Source organism: Balaenoptera borealis (assembly GCF_965194805.1).
Source record: "Balaenoptera borealis genome assembly, chromosome: 5".
Classification (NCBI taxonomy): Eukaryota; Metazoa; Chordata; class Mammalia; order Artiodactyla; family Balaenopteridae; genus Balaenoptera; species Balaenoptera borealis.
In genome coordinates, this window is record NC_138862.1 from 57,184,825 (window position 1) to 57,198,614 (window position 13,790).

The window sequence follows — 13,790 nt, forward strand, 5'->3', positions numbered from 1 at the left end:
CAAAGCATAGTCCTTGGGGCAGCAGCAATTGTTATCACCAGTGCAGAATTGAGGGCCCACCAGAGTATTACTGAATACGAATCTGCATTTTAACAGATCCCCGGGTGGTTCCAATGTACATTAAAGTTTGAGAAACTGTGTCTCAGGGTCTCTGGAAGATGTGGTTTATGTTCACATTGGTTATCCCCCGGGTCTAGAAATATGGAACCAAATTGAATGTACTAGATATGTCTCTATTTTACAGTGTTAGAATAAGAGAAGTAGCTCAGTAATCATGTGCTCTAACTTGTGGATTTAAACTGGGGTCCATGGAAGCTCCAACACAAACTGTTATAACAAACTGAAAGACACAAATTTGACTTTTTTTTTAATGAAATCTTTTACATTGAGAAGATATTGGACCAATCTGATTAGAGTAGAATTTGATTTGGCTTGTTAATTTTAACCCCCCAAATTAGAAATTGACTCAAGGAGAGATATCAAATATTCAAGAGGTTCTGAGGCAGAAGTTTGGGGGAATTTTTGTGTCCCAAGTACTCTGAGATGTGGACTAATTGCATGCCTAGGGCCGTCCAGTGCACTGCTCTGTTGGTTTTGTGTGTGTTTTCAGTCTAATTACTTGCCACAGGCTACTGCATATTCTGCATTTCAGCTAGGTTTCTGAAAATAATACAAAACAGAAAAAAGACAAAATCCTCTTTCATGCCTTTGTGTCTCTGAAGACACATAAATTATCAGAATATGTGCTATATTCTCCCCCGAAAAAGGCATTTGGTGGTATCATACATTTGTTGGAAAACCCCAAATGAGATGATGTATATGAAAGGACCTTGTAGATTCTGAAGACCTATTCCATGTTAAGATGCTAGATTTTAAGAACTTGTTATTGTAATTATTGTTGTGTTTGTTAGCAATTGTAATTATTAATAGTATCATTATGATTGTTACTACTGAAGGTACTGCTGTAACTACTATTGTATTAATAATAAACAGCAGAGTGATATGAGAATAGAGTAACTGCCTTGGAGTAAGCTTCACAGCTTCCAGCTATAAAGAACTGAAGAAGCTATTTAATCAGTCTACATTTTATTTCCCCAGGTCACTATAAAGACATTTGCAATGCCCTGCAAACATAGATTTTGTCTTAGTTTGGGTTTCTCCAGAAGTAAGAATTGATTCCAGTGCAATGAGTTAATTTGGGGGAAAAATGTAAGGAACGCCAGAAGGGATGGCTTTGAATAAGGACTGCACTATTAAGCCAGCTATCACAGTAGGCGACTGGAGCTTAATCCTGCAGGCGATTGCTTGTCAGTGTGATGATGGAAGCAGAAGTAGAAGTGGTGTAACCACAAGCCAAAAAAATGTAGGCAGCCTCTAGAAGCTGGAAAAGACAAGGCAAGAATTTTCCTCTAGAGCTTCCAGAAGGAATGTGCCCCAGCTGACACCTCAAGGTTAGTTCTTTGAGACGTAATTTGGACTTTTGAGCTCCAGAACTCTAACACAGTAAATTTGTGTTTCTTTAAGCCACTGCATTTGGTTTAATTTGTTACAGCAGCAAGAGGAGCTGGTACAGATTTTGTGAAAAAAAATATACCTCATGATTGTACCACCTGAAATACAGGAAGCTGAAGTATTTATGTGCCATCTGCCAAGTGTTTGTAGTTGAGGGCTACTCCTCTTAGTTTTCATTTCCTTCAAATGAGAAGAAAGAACTGCCTTTCCTGGTTGTGGAATTAAGGTCTCAGGCATAGGGATGCAAAAACTGACAGTTGGAATTAGCCAAGAAAGGACTAAGCGTGGACCCTGACAATCTGATACAAGAATTAAAGGAGATTATGTAAATAAGCGTCTTGCTTGGTGTCCCATTAAATGAGTGCATGATAAATGTTACTTTCCTTCCTTCTTCCTCTCCTGTCAAACCCATTCTTTCCCTTCAAATCCAGCTCAAATGTCACCTCTTTTCTGAAATCTTCCTATCTGTGTAGCAGGAGCAATTTATTTTGGTATATTATGGTGCATACTTCATTGAAATACTACAACAATTTATTTTCATTATTTATTTATATATTTATCATTGCCACTAAATTATGAGTCCTTGAGAGCAAAGCCAATGTTTAGTTCATTTGAAACTCCCATGTATAACATAGTGTATGCAAAAGTTTAAGCCCACAAGAAACACTTGTTAAATGAATGAACTTTTATTTTCAAAACTCAGTTCTCATCTCAGATAGAGGTTCCATTTTACAGTTATTTCACACCTCCTGCAGAATCATCTAGGCCCGTATATCATATTTCTGAGGATTCTAGATCCTTGTCTTATTTTCATATCAGCAACTTCATCAAGAAATCTCTCCCAATACAGAGAGTGCTTTAAATGGCCATCATCACCCCCATTACAGAGTGATTTTTTATTAGTCTCACTATAATTCCTGTCACTGAAAGGTTACCCTGGATAACAGAAACTAAATATTCTAATTAGTGCTTGGGAAACATTTTTTTTTTACATTCTGAACATCTGTAAAAATTAAGAGTCTTCCCATGGAATGTATATTTATTTGTTAAATAGGAAATACTGAGCTGCACTTAGCAGTAAAGCTAGCAGAATACAAGAAGGTATATACTTTATTCTCCTTTGTTTCCACAACATTTATAATTTCTGCAAAGCAGAAAACAGCTGCTACACTGGCAATCTGCAGTATATTTTGGGCAAGTAGGGCAGCAGGGTGACTAATGTGCACTGTAATGGCATTATAAGTGAGTCACTAGAGTGCAATTATCAGTATAGTTGCCACATGCTTGGTTTATGATTAGGTTAATCAGTTCCTTAGCAGGTTTCACTCTGTGTCCTCTTCTGGTACACTTGAACATTTTATTCTCTTGTTTGTGGGACCTAGGCATAGCCTTTATTTTAGGTTGTTCCCTGGTTAAATTTCATATGTCACCTTTGCTGCAAGTTGCTATTTTCCCTGGGTCCTATTTGACCCCACAGACCAATTTGCAAACTGCACCACTGTACAAAATTCAGTCAACACTGAATTTCTCAAGGCATTGTGCATCTTAGCAAGTAGGAGTCTCTCAAGGGAGCATGCTAGTTTTCTTTATTGCTTTTCTCACCCTTATTATTCATGGTCATGAGTACACACTGGGAGGAGATGGTATTAGTTCTTCACATGGAGTGGGCATCTCATAGGCAACTCATGGGCCTCTCAACTTGTAAATGACCAGAGGAGAGTGGTTTTTGGAGCACTCCGTGAACTATGGCCTAACATTTGAAAGGCAATCAAGACAATACCTTCAAGTTCTATTTCCTTAATACTCCTGTTTCTATTTGAAAGCAAAGCTGAATTTTCTCCTCCTTTTAGCACAACTCTGATTATTTCCCTCCCCTACTCAAAAATCTTTAATGAATTCCTAATTGTATCAGATGGAATTTAAATATTCTACACATGGCAATCATGGTGGATAGACTCTAGGGTGGCTCTATTTATCCCCACCTCTGGGTGTTTATGCCTTGTATTATCCTCTCCACTTGAACGTGGGAAGAATCTGTAACTTGCTCCTTATAGATGGGATTACATAGCAAGAAATTTTGGTGGGTCTCTAGGAACTTTGAGCAGCAGCGAGGAGGTGAGGGTTGCTTGTAACTCAACAGACAGCAAAAGCAGCTAATGCTCAGTCCTACAGCTGTAAGAAACTAAATTGCGCCAACTCTTTGAGCAGAAAAGTGAGCTCTTTCCCGGTTGAGCCTCCAGACGAGAATACAGCTGACCAACACCTTGATTGCAGCCTGTGAGACCCTAAACAGAGAACTCAGTTAAACTGTGCCCAGATTCCTGAACCAGAGAAATTAGGAAATAATGAAGCACTCAAGTTGTTTTAAGCACTAAAGTTGTGGCAATTGATTACACAGCCATAGAAAACTAATACAAAAATCAAAGGTTTTATCTATAATTTAGTTACCTTTTTAGCTGCTTCTTATATTCATGTGTGTGTTGTAAATTCCTGTCACACAAGACTATTTTCTAAATAGTCAGGATTCTTATCTACAGAATGCAGATATTAAGTAACTGACTGGTGTACAACCATCTTCACCATTGGGGGGGATGATGATACTTGGAAAGTTTTTGTGAGTATTAAATTATGACACACAGAAGCACTTATTACAATTTTTGGAACATTGTAGGTACTCAGTAAATATTAATTTCATTTCTTTTTCACTTGCCTTCCCTTTCCAAATAATCATTTTGGTCACCAGTCTCTATGCCTTCAATTTTGCTGTTCCTTCTTTCCAGAATGACCTTCACATTCATCTCCATCCCCCACTTTAAACTTCAGCTCAGATTTAACTTCTCTATGAAACATTTCTCCACAAGAATCGTAACCTTACTGTATCTGTGCCCCTTCAGTACTTAAAAATATAATAAAAGCTCTGATTAAGGTATAAAGTGACAATGATTCTGCTTCTATAAGAAGACATGTCTGTCATAATTATATTTACACTGTAGGTCTTTGTGAAATATGGTTGTTCCTCCCTGGTCCCATCTGTTATCAAGCCCCATCATTAGAGTCCAGCACAGGTCAGACACTGGGAACAGATCCTGGAGATCTGAAACTTCTGTCATAGGCTTACTCTGTTCCCTCCAGATGCACAACCTTCATTGTACAGGCCCTGCTTTTCTTTGCAACTATCTCACTTTTTTTTTTTCACTTTGTCACAACATTACACTAAAAATGGATGAGGAGATATGAGGTGTTTATTATTTAATTTTTTAAAAAAAGAAATAGGATAGGAATAATACTAATAAGCAGGGTTGTTACCTGGTGAGGGGAAGGGTGAAGGGTATTTTTTATTGTCGTTATCCAATCACAATATTCCCTCCACACACAGTTACAAATTCCATAACCCTCCTTGTGATTATGCTTTATCTGTATTGCTTTCTATCATGTGATTTACATGAGTTTTTTCATCCATAAAATAGGAAGTCAAGGCTGGAACAAAAATAAGACAAAAATAGCATTTGTAGAATCAAAATGTCCCATTGAATGAAAGTAGCAATACCAGTTCCTTAACCCTGATAAAACCTCTTTTTTGCCTCCTGTTGTCTTTGCCTTTAGAATTTGAGAGAGGGCTTGGGCATTGAAAATGATCATATTAAACATTTTTCTCTTCATTCCTCAATGTATACAGCTGTTAGTTTTTCATGAGAGTCCTGTAACGTAGCTGGCAAAGTAGTAGTTATATTAAGAGAGATTAACTTTGGAGAGAAAAGAAATGCCTCTACATTTTTTTTTTTTACTCACTAACATTTTTAGGATCATATTTTATTTTCTGTAGGTAATTTCCCTTTTGTTGCAATCTGTTGCATATTGGCTGAGTGCAGGTTTTTCCATAAATGTTGCACATGCATATGCATTAAATTGAATGGCTGTCTAGCAATGACAGGCGAGAAGATGTTCCACTGAATGTTCAGTTGGTCCCAAGGGCTTTCCGGGCTGTTGCCACGATTCTGTAGCCCGTAATCTGGTTGGTTATCTCTTTGTAAATGTACATATAACTCAATCACAATATTTTTTTTTATAAATGTTATACTGATGTTTGGCTCCTGAAGCTATGACTTGTCTGGTTATATCTGTATCATGAAATATGAACACACATGAAATATTAAATATAAAAGGAAATAAGAGTCAGTCCTGTTCAAAAAAGTAATATAAGATATAGTCTAGCTAAACTTCTAATTATACTCTTCTCCTGATGTATAGCTAGCTTGAAGTTATGGGTTGAAGGCTACCAATAAGAGAAACATACAAGACCCTCTTAGCTATGTTAGAAAGGGGCAGTGCTCATTCAGTGGGAGGCATGTTTTTATTCTAAGTTAATCTTTAGAACATTTGGAACATTTATTTACAATTAAATCCAATTAGAGGTGTTATCTTCCATGTGAAAAAGCACATACAAGATACTATTATTCAACAGCTCCTTTTAACCTAGAGAAAATTTCTTCTGAAGAATTAAATACTGGCAAAGATACCCTTTTGAGTTTCAGCTGAAGTACCTTGTATTTCCCTGTAGGAGCTACCTTTCTCCCACACTTTGTCCTGTATCTGCCACTATTGTCTGTCAGGTAAAATAAACTAGAATGCATCTATAATGCCAAAAGTTTTGTATACATAATCCCATTCAATACTAAGAAGAAATTTTGTCTACATCCCTTAGATTTAGTATCAGAAAAGCATTCATAGGAATGTTCTCTTATAAAACCTAAATGTGTGACAGAAATCCACAGTCCATCAGACCACACTGAGAAGAACATTTTTGGTAACTGGGAAACTGGAAATACTTGGCTGCCTTATCTCTTTTTAATCTTCTTCAGATTGTCTATAAATATTTGAACATTTGAAAATAAAGATTATATTTATGTATCTCAAAAGAGTAAAAGTAGGGTCAATGGAGAAAAGGAGGTGAATTTTACTGTATTGCCAGACTTCCCATAGGATGGCTGTCATTAAGCATGACAAGCAGAGTCTTAGAAAAGACGTTATAGACAGAATTCAAGTACCAGGTAAAATATGAGACCAGAATACCGTTAAAGCTCCTTAAAAGCTGAAGATTCTATCAGTAGACTATTTTAAGGACCAAGCCTCCAAGTTTCTAAAACTCTGATCTGGTCATTAAATGGTTTCAGGATGGCCTTTCTTCCTCTGTGACATTTTTCACTGACAATATTCATCAGTCATTGTAATTTATCAGTAATACGATAGATTAGAATGTCTGTAAAAAATGTAAAAAAGCAGTGATGTCCAAAGGGATGAGAAAGTACTATCCCTCATGATCCACCACTGATTGGATCATCTTCTTGAATAAAAACCACTCGCTATGAATGTCCTAAGGAAATAAGCGTATAACCCAACATGGAGGATGGGTGCTGTTTCATTTTAGTCTTAAAATTACTCCTTTCCTCTGATGAAGAGTATTTTCCCTGCCTATAAGCCTTATTTTTGCCACATGTTTTCTGAGTACGTACAAGAAAGTGATTTTAATGAGTTTTTAAATTATGTTTAATTGAGCTATATATTATAAATAGAGAATAAAATTATAATTATAGGTATATTAGTCAAGGTTCTCCAGAGAACAGAAACAATATATATATTGAGAGAGAGAGAGAGAGATTGATTTAAGGAATTGTCTCATGTAATTATGGACATCCAAAATCTGCAGAGTGGGCTGGCAGTCTGGAGACCCAGGTTAAGAGCTGATGTTGCAGTTCAAGTCCAAAGACCATCTGCTGGAGCATTCCTTCTTGCTAGGTCAGTCTTTGATTGTATTCAGACCTTCAGCTGATTGGATGAGGCCCACCCACATTATGGAGAGCAATCTGCTTTAGTCAAAGTCAACTGATTTAAATGTTAATTTCATCCAAAAACATTCTCGTAGAAACAGAATAATGTTTGACCAAATATCTGGATGCTGTGGCCCAGCCAAATTGACACATAAAGTTAACCATCACAATAGGAATGTGTCCACTGAAGTCTTCCACTGTTTGAGTTTCTTTGTCTAGAAGCTGATCCTTCAGGATTTCTCCCCTTTCCTTTCTCTGGACTATGTTATTTGTAATGTTATGCATCATAGTATTATTATATAAACATACATGTGTATATATATGCACTATAATTCAGGGTTTTGTTGTATGAAGGTTTCACTGACTTGTCACTGTTTTCTTTAGGTCATTTTTCACATTGTAATTATTGAATAAAAACATACCCAAGTCTATCAGAAACAAAATTAATTTTAACCTTATCTAGGTACTTTCAACTACCTTTTAAAACCTGTGCTATTCAAAGTGTGGTCTGTGGATCACTGACTGAGTAGCACTGATTTAATCCTCTCATGCTGCCACTTAGAGTGAATATTTTAAGCCTTGGCATATAATTATTTCTATATTTTGGCTACATGAAATTTCTGAAATCCCATTTTATGCAAATAAGTGTTTGTAAATAGCAGTGATTATTTACAGACCACATTATAATATCAGCATTTAATTGAACTGATTTGGAAGCTTATCAAGATTATAAGATTTTTTTTCAAATTTTAATTACTAAAATTATCTGACAATTATTATAATTGCTTACCTGTTAAATGGTCACTTTGGTAGAAATTAGTGAGTATATCACTTATAATGTGTGTATTATTTGGCAGAAAATAATCTTCAAATGTATATTTTAACATTATGAGACAATGATTTTATATTTTTAAATATATTAAAATATATTATAATTATAAAATATATTATATTTTATATATTAATATTATATATAATGTTAATATATTATTATTAATATTATAATAATATAATAATATAAATATTATTATAATATTATTATATTATATATAATATTATATATTATATATTAATATATATTATAATATATATTATATATATATTATATATTATAATATATATTATATTATATATTATTATTATATTATTATTATATTATTATTATATTATTATATTATATACAATATTATATATTATAATATTATTATAATATAATAATATATATTATTAATATATAAAATATTTTAATAAATATATTATAAAATATATTATATAATTATAAAATATATTAAAAATATATTAAATCCTAAATACTTCAGTACTTACTTCTGGGAGACATTATTCAAAAGTTAAAAAGTGGACACAATATGTAAAATAAAGTAAATTAAAATGGTTTATTTGTTGTCTCATTTGGAATATTTATGCCAACACCTTCCTTTGAGTAGCAAATAAATTTGTAAATTCTGGACCTCCCTCCCATATCATTACAAACATATCTGAAGTGTTTGTTAGTTAATGATTAGTCTTAAATAATTAATGTCTGAAGTAATTCAGTTCAACAACCTGCCTAGCCATGCACAGTGGCTCATCTATACCCTTTCTCAGGTATAGTGGGAGAAATTGCCTAATATTTATGATGTGTTTATATTATTTTATAGATAATACGTTATGCTCCTGTGGTGTTTTTCACATAATCATCACAACAGTATGACAAAGTCTGATTATTGCCTCTTTATAAAGGCTAAAACTAAGGATTAGAAAACTAGGTTCAACACTGCAAAGTAGCTTTTATAAAAGCTAAAACTTGGTGACAATTAGGGACCAGCATTCAGTAACACATCTGGATGATTCCACAGCTTGCAATTCTGCCAGTACTCTAGATGCCTTTATCCAAAGAATATTGAATGTGACTACGAAAAGGGTCAGTGAAACAAAAAAGAAGCCTCACTTTGAGTAACAGTCTTTGGCTTCTAAATTTTGGCTAAAATGGAATACCTTGCATAATTCCATATGTAAGAGCCATATCCAAGAAAACATATTAGGTTGTCTAAAGACAAAAGAAGAATCACATTGTGAAATTCGATTACAGTCTGAAGTAAAATGTCTCTTTATAATTTTGCTATATAAAGTAAGGTTTGGTTATATCATACTTTTTTACCTTATTATACTTTCTAATGATATATTCCATCCATACTTCTATGAGAATTAGATATTCATCATCTTCTTTCACCACCCAGATTTCACTCACCCACAACCAGATCAATTGGTCAAAGTTATGTGGCTAATGAAGAAACCCAGACTTCTATTCCTGTGGGTCTGATCCTTGGTTATCTTGACATTGTCAAACTGTGTTGACCCAATTGCCCATTTACTTTTATCAGTGAAAATAGAACAACAATTACATCAGTGAATCTACTGATTTCCAAGATACTCTTCCATGTCTCAATTAGGTAAGAGCAACATTAATATTAATTATTATTAATATATTAATATTAGTTATTAATATATATTATATATAATATTATTTCTCATATATATGGATATATCTATGTATATATATCTTCAGTATATACTTTAAACAGAAAGTTTTACTTATGTCCACTTCTCCACCTAGGTAAAAATAATGAACAAGTATACTTTTCTACTTTCTGAGAGGACTTTTTCTCAACTGGTGTCCTTAGAGTATGTATCTGTCTACCCACAAGTGAAGCTGACTGAAGCAGCTGTATACTTTTATTCACACCATCATATAGAGATGACTCATTTATGAACCAGGCCAGAGTTTTATTCTTCTCCATCCACTGCTTGAAGATACCTTCCTACCACCTTCACCACTCACACTCCATGAAGCCTTAAGTATATGCTGAACGAGACATTATATGCAACAGTGGTGGACAACTTGGTTAGTTTGGGCCAGCTGTGTAATTTACTCTTGGCTTCTGGACTTGCACAGATTCTCTGCGAAATGTATAATTTCAAGCATATTGTAGGTTGGGGCTGCTCCTGCTCAGCAATGTGAGTTGGAAGGTCTGACAATAGCAACTTACTGTGGACAGCCTTCTAGTTACAGTCAGTTGGTGTCTCAGGCAGCCGCCTAGGCTCTACCAGGCCCCAGGAGCACACCAGGCACTGCTTTCCAAGCATCTATAAAAGAAACAAAATTACACCAAAACTCTTCAAGAATCCATGCTGCAAATCTGTTGGGATTTGCCAGAGAGGCATCTTTTTTCTTTTTTTTTTTAATTGGAGTATAGTTGATTTACAATGTTGTGTTAGTTTCAGGTGTGCAGTAAAGTGAATCAGTTATACATATATACACTCCTTTTTAGATTCTTTTCCCATATAGGCCATTAAAGACTATTTATTGAATAGAGTTCCCTGTGCTATACAGTAGGTCCTCATTAGTTATCTATTTTATATATAGTAGTGCTTATATGTCAATCCCAATCTCCCAGTTTATCCCTCCCTCCCCCTTTACCCCCTGATAACCATAAGTTTGTTTTCTACATCTGTAATTCTATTTCTGTTTTGTACACAAGTTCATTTGTAGCCTTTTTTTAGATTTCACATATAAGCGATATCATATGATATTTGTCTTTCTTTGTCTAACTTACTTCTCAGTATGACAGTCTCTAAGTCCATCCATGTTGCTGCAAATGGCATTATTTTGTTCTTTTTTATGTCTGAGTAATATTCCATTGTATATATGTACCTCATCTTCTTTACCCATTCCTCTGTTGATGGACATTTAGGTTGCTTCCATGTCCTGGCTATTGTAAATAGTGCTGCAATGAACATTGGGGTGCATGTATCTTTTCTAATTATGGTTTTCTCCAGAAATATGCCCAGGAGTGGGAGTGCTGGATTATATGGTAGCTCTGTTTTTAGTTTTTTAGGGAACCTCCATACTGTTCTCCATAGCAGCTCTACCAATTTACATTTCCACTAACGGTGTAGGAGGGTTCCCTTTTCTCCACACCGTCTCCAGCATTTACTGTTTGTAGATTTTTTGATGATGGCCATTTTGACCAGTGTGAAGTGATACCTCGTTGTAGTTTTGATTTACATTTCTCTAATAATTATTGATGTTGAGCATCTTTTCATGTGCTTTTTGTCCATCTGTATGTCTTCTTTGGAGAAATGTCTATTTAGATCTTCCACCCCTTTTTTGATTGGATTGTCTGTTTTTATGATATTGAGCTGCATGAGCTCTTTGTATATTTTGGAGATGAATCCCTTGTCAGTTGCTTCATTTGCAAATATTTTCTCCCATTCTGAGGGTTGTCTTTTTATTTATGGTTTCCTTTGCTGTGGAAAAGCTTTTAAGCTTAATTAGGTCCCATTTGTTTATTTTTGTTTCTATTTTCATTACTCTAGGAGGTGGATCAAAAAAGATCTTGCTGTGATTTATGTCAAAGAGTGTTTTGCCTATATTTTCCTCTAACAGCTTTATAGTGTCTGGCCTTACATTTAGGCCTTTAATCCATTTTGAGTTTATTTTTGTGTATGCTTTTAGGGGGTGTTCCATTTTCATTCGTTTACATGTAGCTGTCCAGTTTTCCCAACACTGCATCTTCTTCTACAATAAGAACCTCTAGGTCAGTTGGATATACTGGGTTATATGGCCTGAGTGGTAGGACAGTTTGCACTGCAGCCTGATGCTGAGCCCTCTCTTGCTCTAGGTCTCACCAAAATCTGGAAACCTTCGGAGTCACACAGTAAAAGGGTCAGAGCACTAGTCCCAAGCGTGGTATATGCTATCTCTTAAATCACAAGGGGTACACCTAGAGCTGTGCTCATGATAGGAGATATAGGGTGTAATAACATGTCCCTTTCATAGAGATGACATCCCTAGATCATTGGACCCTTAAAACTTCACTGATATGGCAGGCTCTGAACATAGGGTCTATCTCCAAATGTCTGGCATGCAATGTGTCTTTCTAGGACATCCAGAGTATTGCTACTCACCACTCCCCAGATCCAATTAACATGATATCATTGGTAGAGTGGACAAATGTGATAGTCTACAGACCGTCAGGACAATTGAGGTCCTTGCAGATCAGATCATGTATTTCCAGAGGGCAGGAAAGTTATTATGTCCCTGGGACATGGTAGTGAGCTGTAACCTCCTTATAAAAACAAACTCCTTTACTCCTTTTTACTTATCAAGGTAGGAAAGAACGCACTTGCCATAGTAGCTACACACAGAGTTCCTGAGCTATATTGATCTGCTCCAGTAAAGATACCACATCTCACAGAGCAAGTGTTATTGGGGCTACCACTTATTAAATTTTTGTTCTACCCTTCTATGATCTATCTGTTTTTTGCCACACAGGGAAACATGGCAGATGTTGGGAACCTTAACCCTTGCATACTTCAATTATTTGAGGGGATGCTAACCTATGAAATTTACCCAAGATAGAATAGTGATTGTGATTTACTATGTTAGCTGGAGACAGCATTTTACACAGCCCTTCCTACATTAATGATTCTTACTCCAAAAGTCAGAGAAGACATTTTGAGGAAATGGGTACATACTGAATCCATGAACTTACTGGGCCTCATATGAAAGAAACCTGGACCAGGATTTCATTTACAGTGGTTTTCATAAACTCCAGTCTTACTGGGGGCCAAGTGGTCTCTCTGGTCTGGACATCTTCCTTATTATAGTGTATACCTACTCTGGTAAATGGCTGCAGGTTTCATTGGGGGAAGTATTGGGGGAGTGTTCATCATATAAAGTTGTGATGGCATTACAACGTCCTACCTCAAGGAGACCTGGCCTCCCCTTAACTGATGAGTTCTGTGTATGACAGCCAACTTAGATCAGGAAACAGGGTGAGGGAACAAACTTTTCCATTGCAGTATGTGAAAGAAAGTCCCTCCCTCAAACCCCCTCAAATAATCTGAAACAAATAAACATAAAAGCCGAATTTACTGCTTACTAAACAAGGGATAGCTGGTCCTGGAAAGCACTATGTCTGCAAACAATGATTCTCTACAGGATTTTGAGAAGCATAGAATTCAGGGATCAGCTAACATTCAGCCAAGGAAGCATTTAGGGAATGGTTATTTTTCAGCCAAGGAAGCACAACTACTGGAGCAGCCCTTGTTGATTGTCTGGCTTTAAGAATCATGGGCTGCTACTGATTGGCTGACTTCAGAGGCATAAGTCACTGATCAATTGGGATGGGTTTCAACTGGCTATAGCAATAACTTGTCCATGGATAGGGCTATAACTAAAGAAGAAGAATCAATATCTTTCTTTTATGAAGTTTGAGAAGGGAACTGGTTTTCACAAGCAGCTGACAACAATGTTTTGCTCCCCACACCTTGATTTTTTTTTTTCTGGTTACGTAAGCTAAAGTATGCACAAGTTGCTGTCCGTTTCTCTTGCCCTAAGAACACTATGGCCTATTAGCCATTGTCAGTGACCCCATGGTCAATACATCC

General features: G+C 35.7%; 1 long non-coding RNA gene across 2 annotated transcripts in view; it reads left to right on the plus strand.

The window, feature by feature from the left end:
* Nucleotides 1–13,790, plus strand: part of LOC309630062 — a 415,145-nt gene that overhangs the window by 348,605 nt on the left and 52,750 nt on the right. The window lies entirely within an intron of this gene.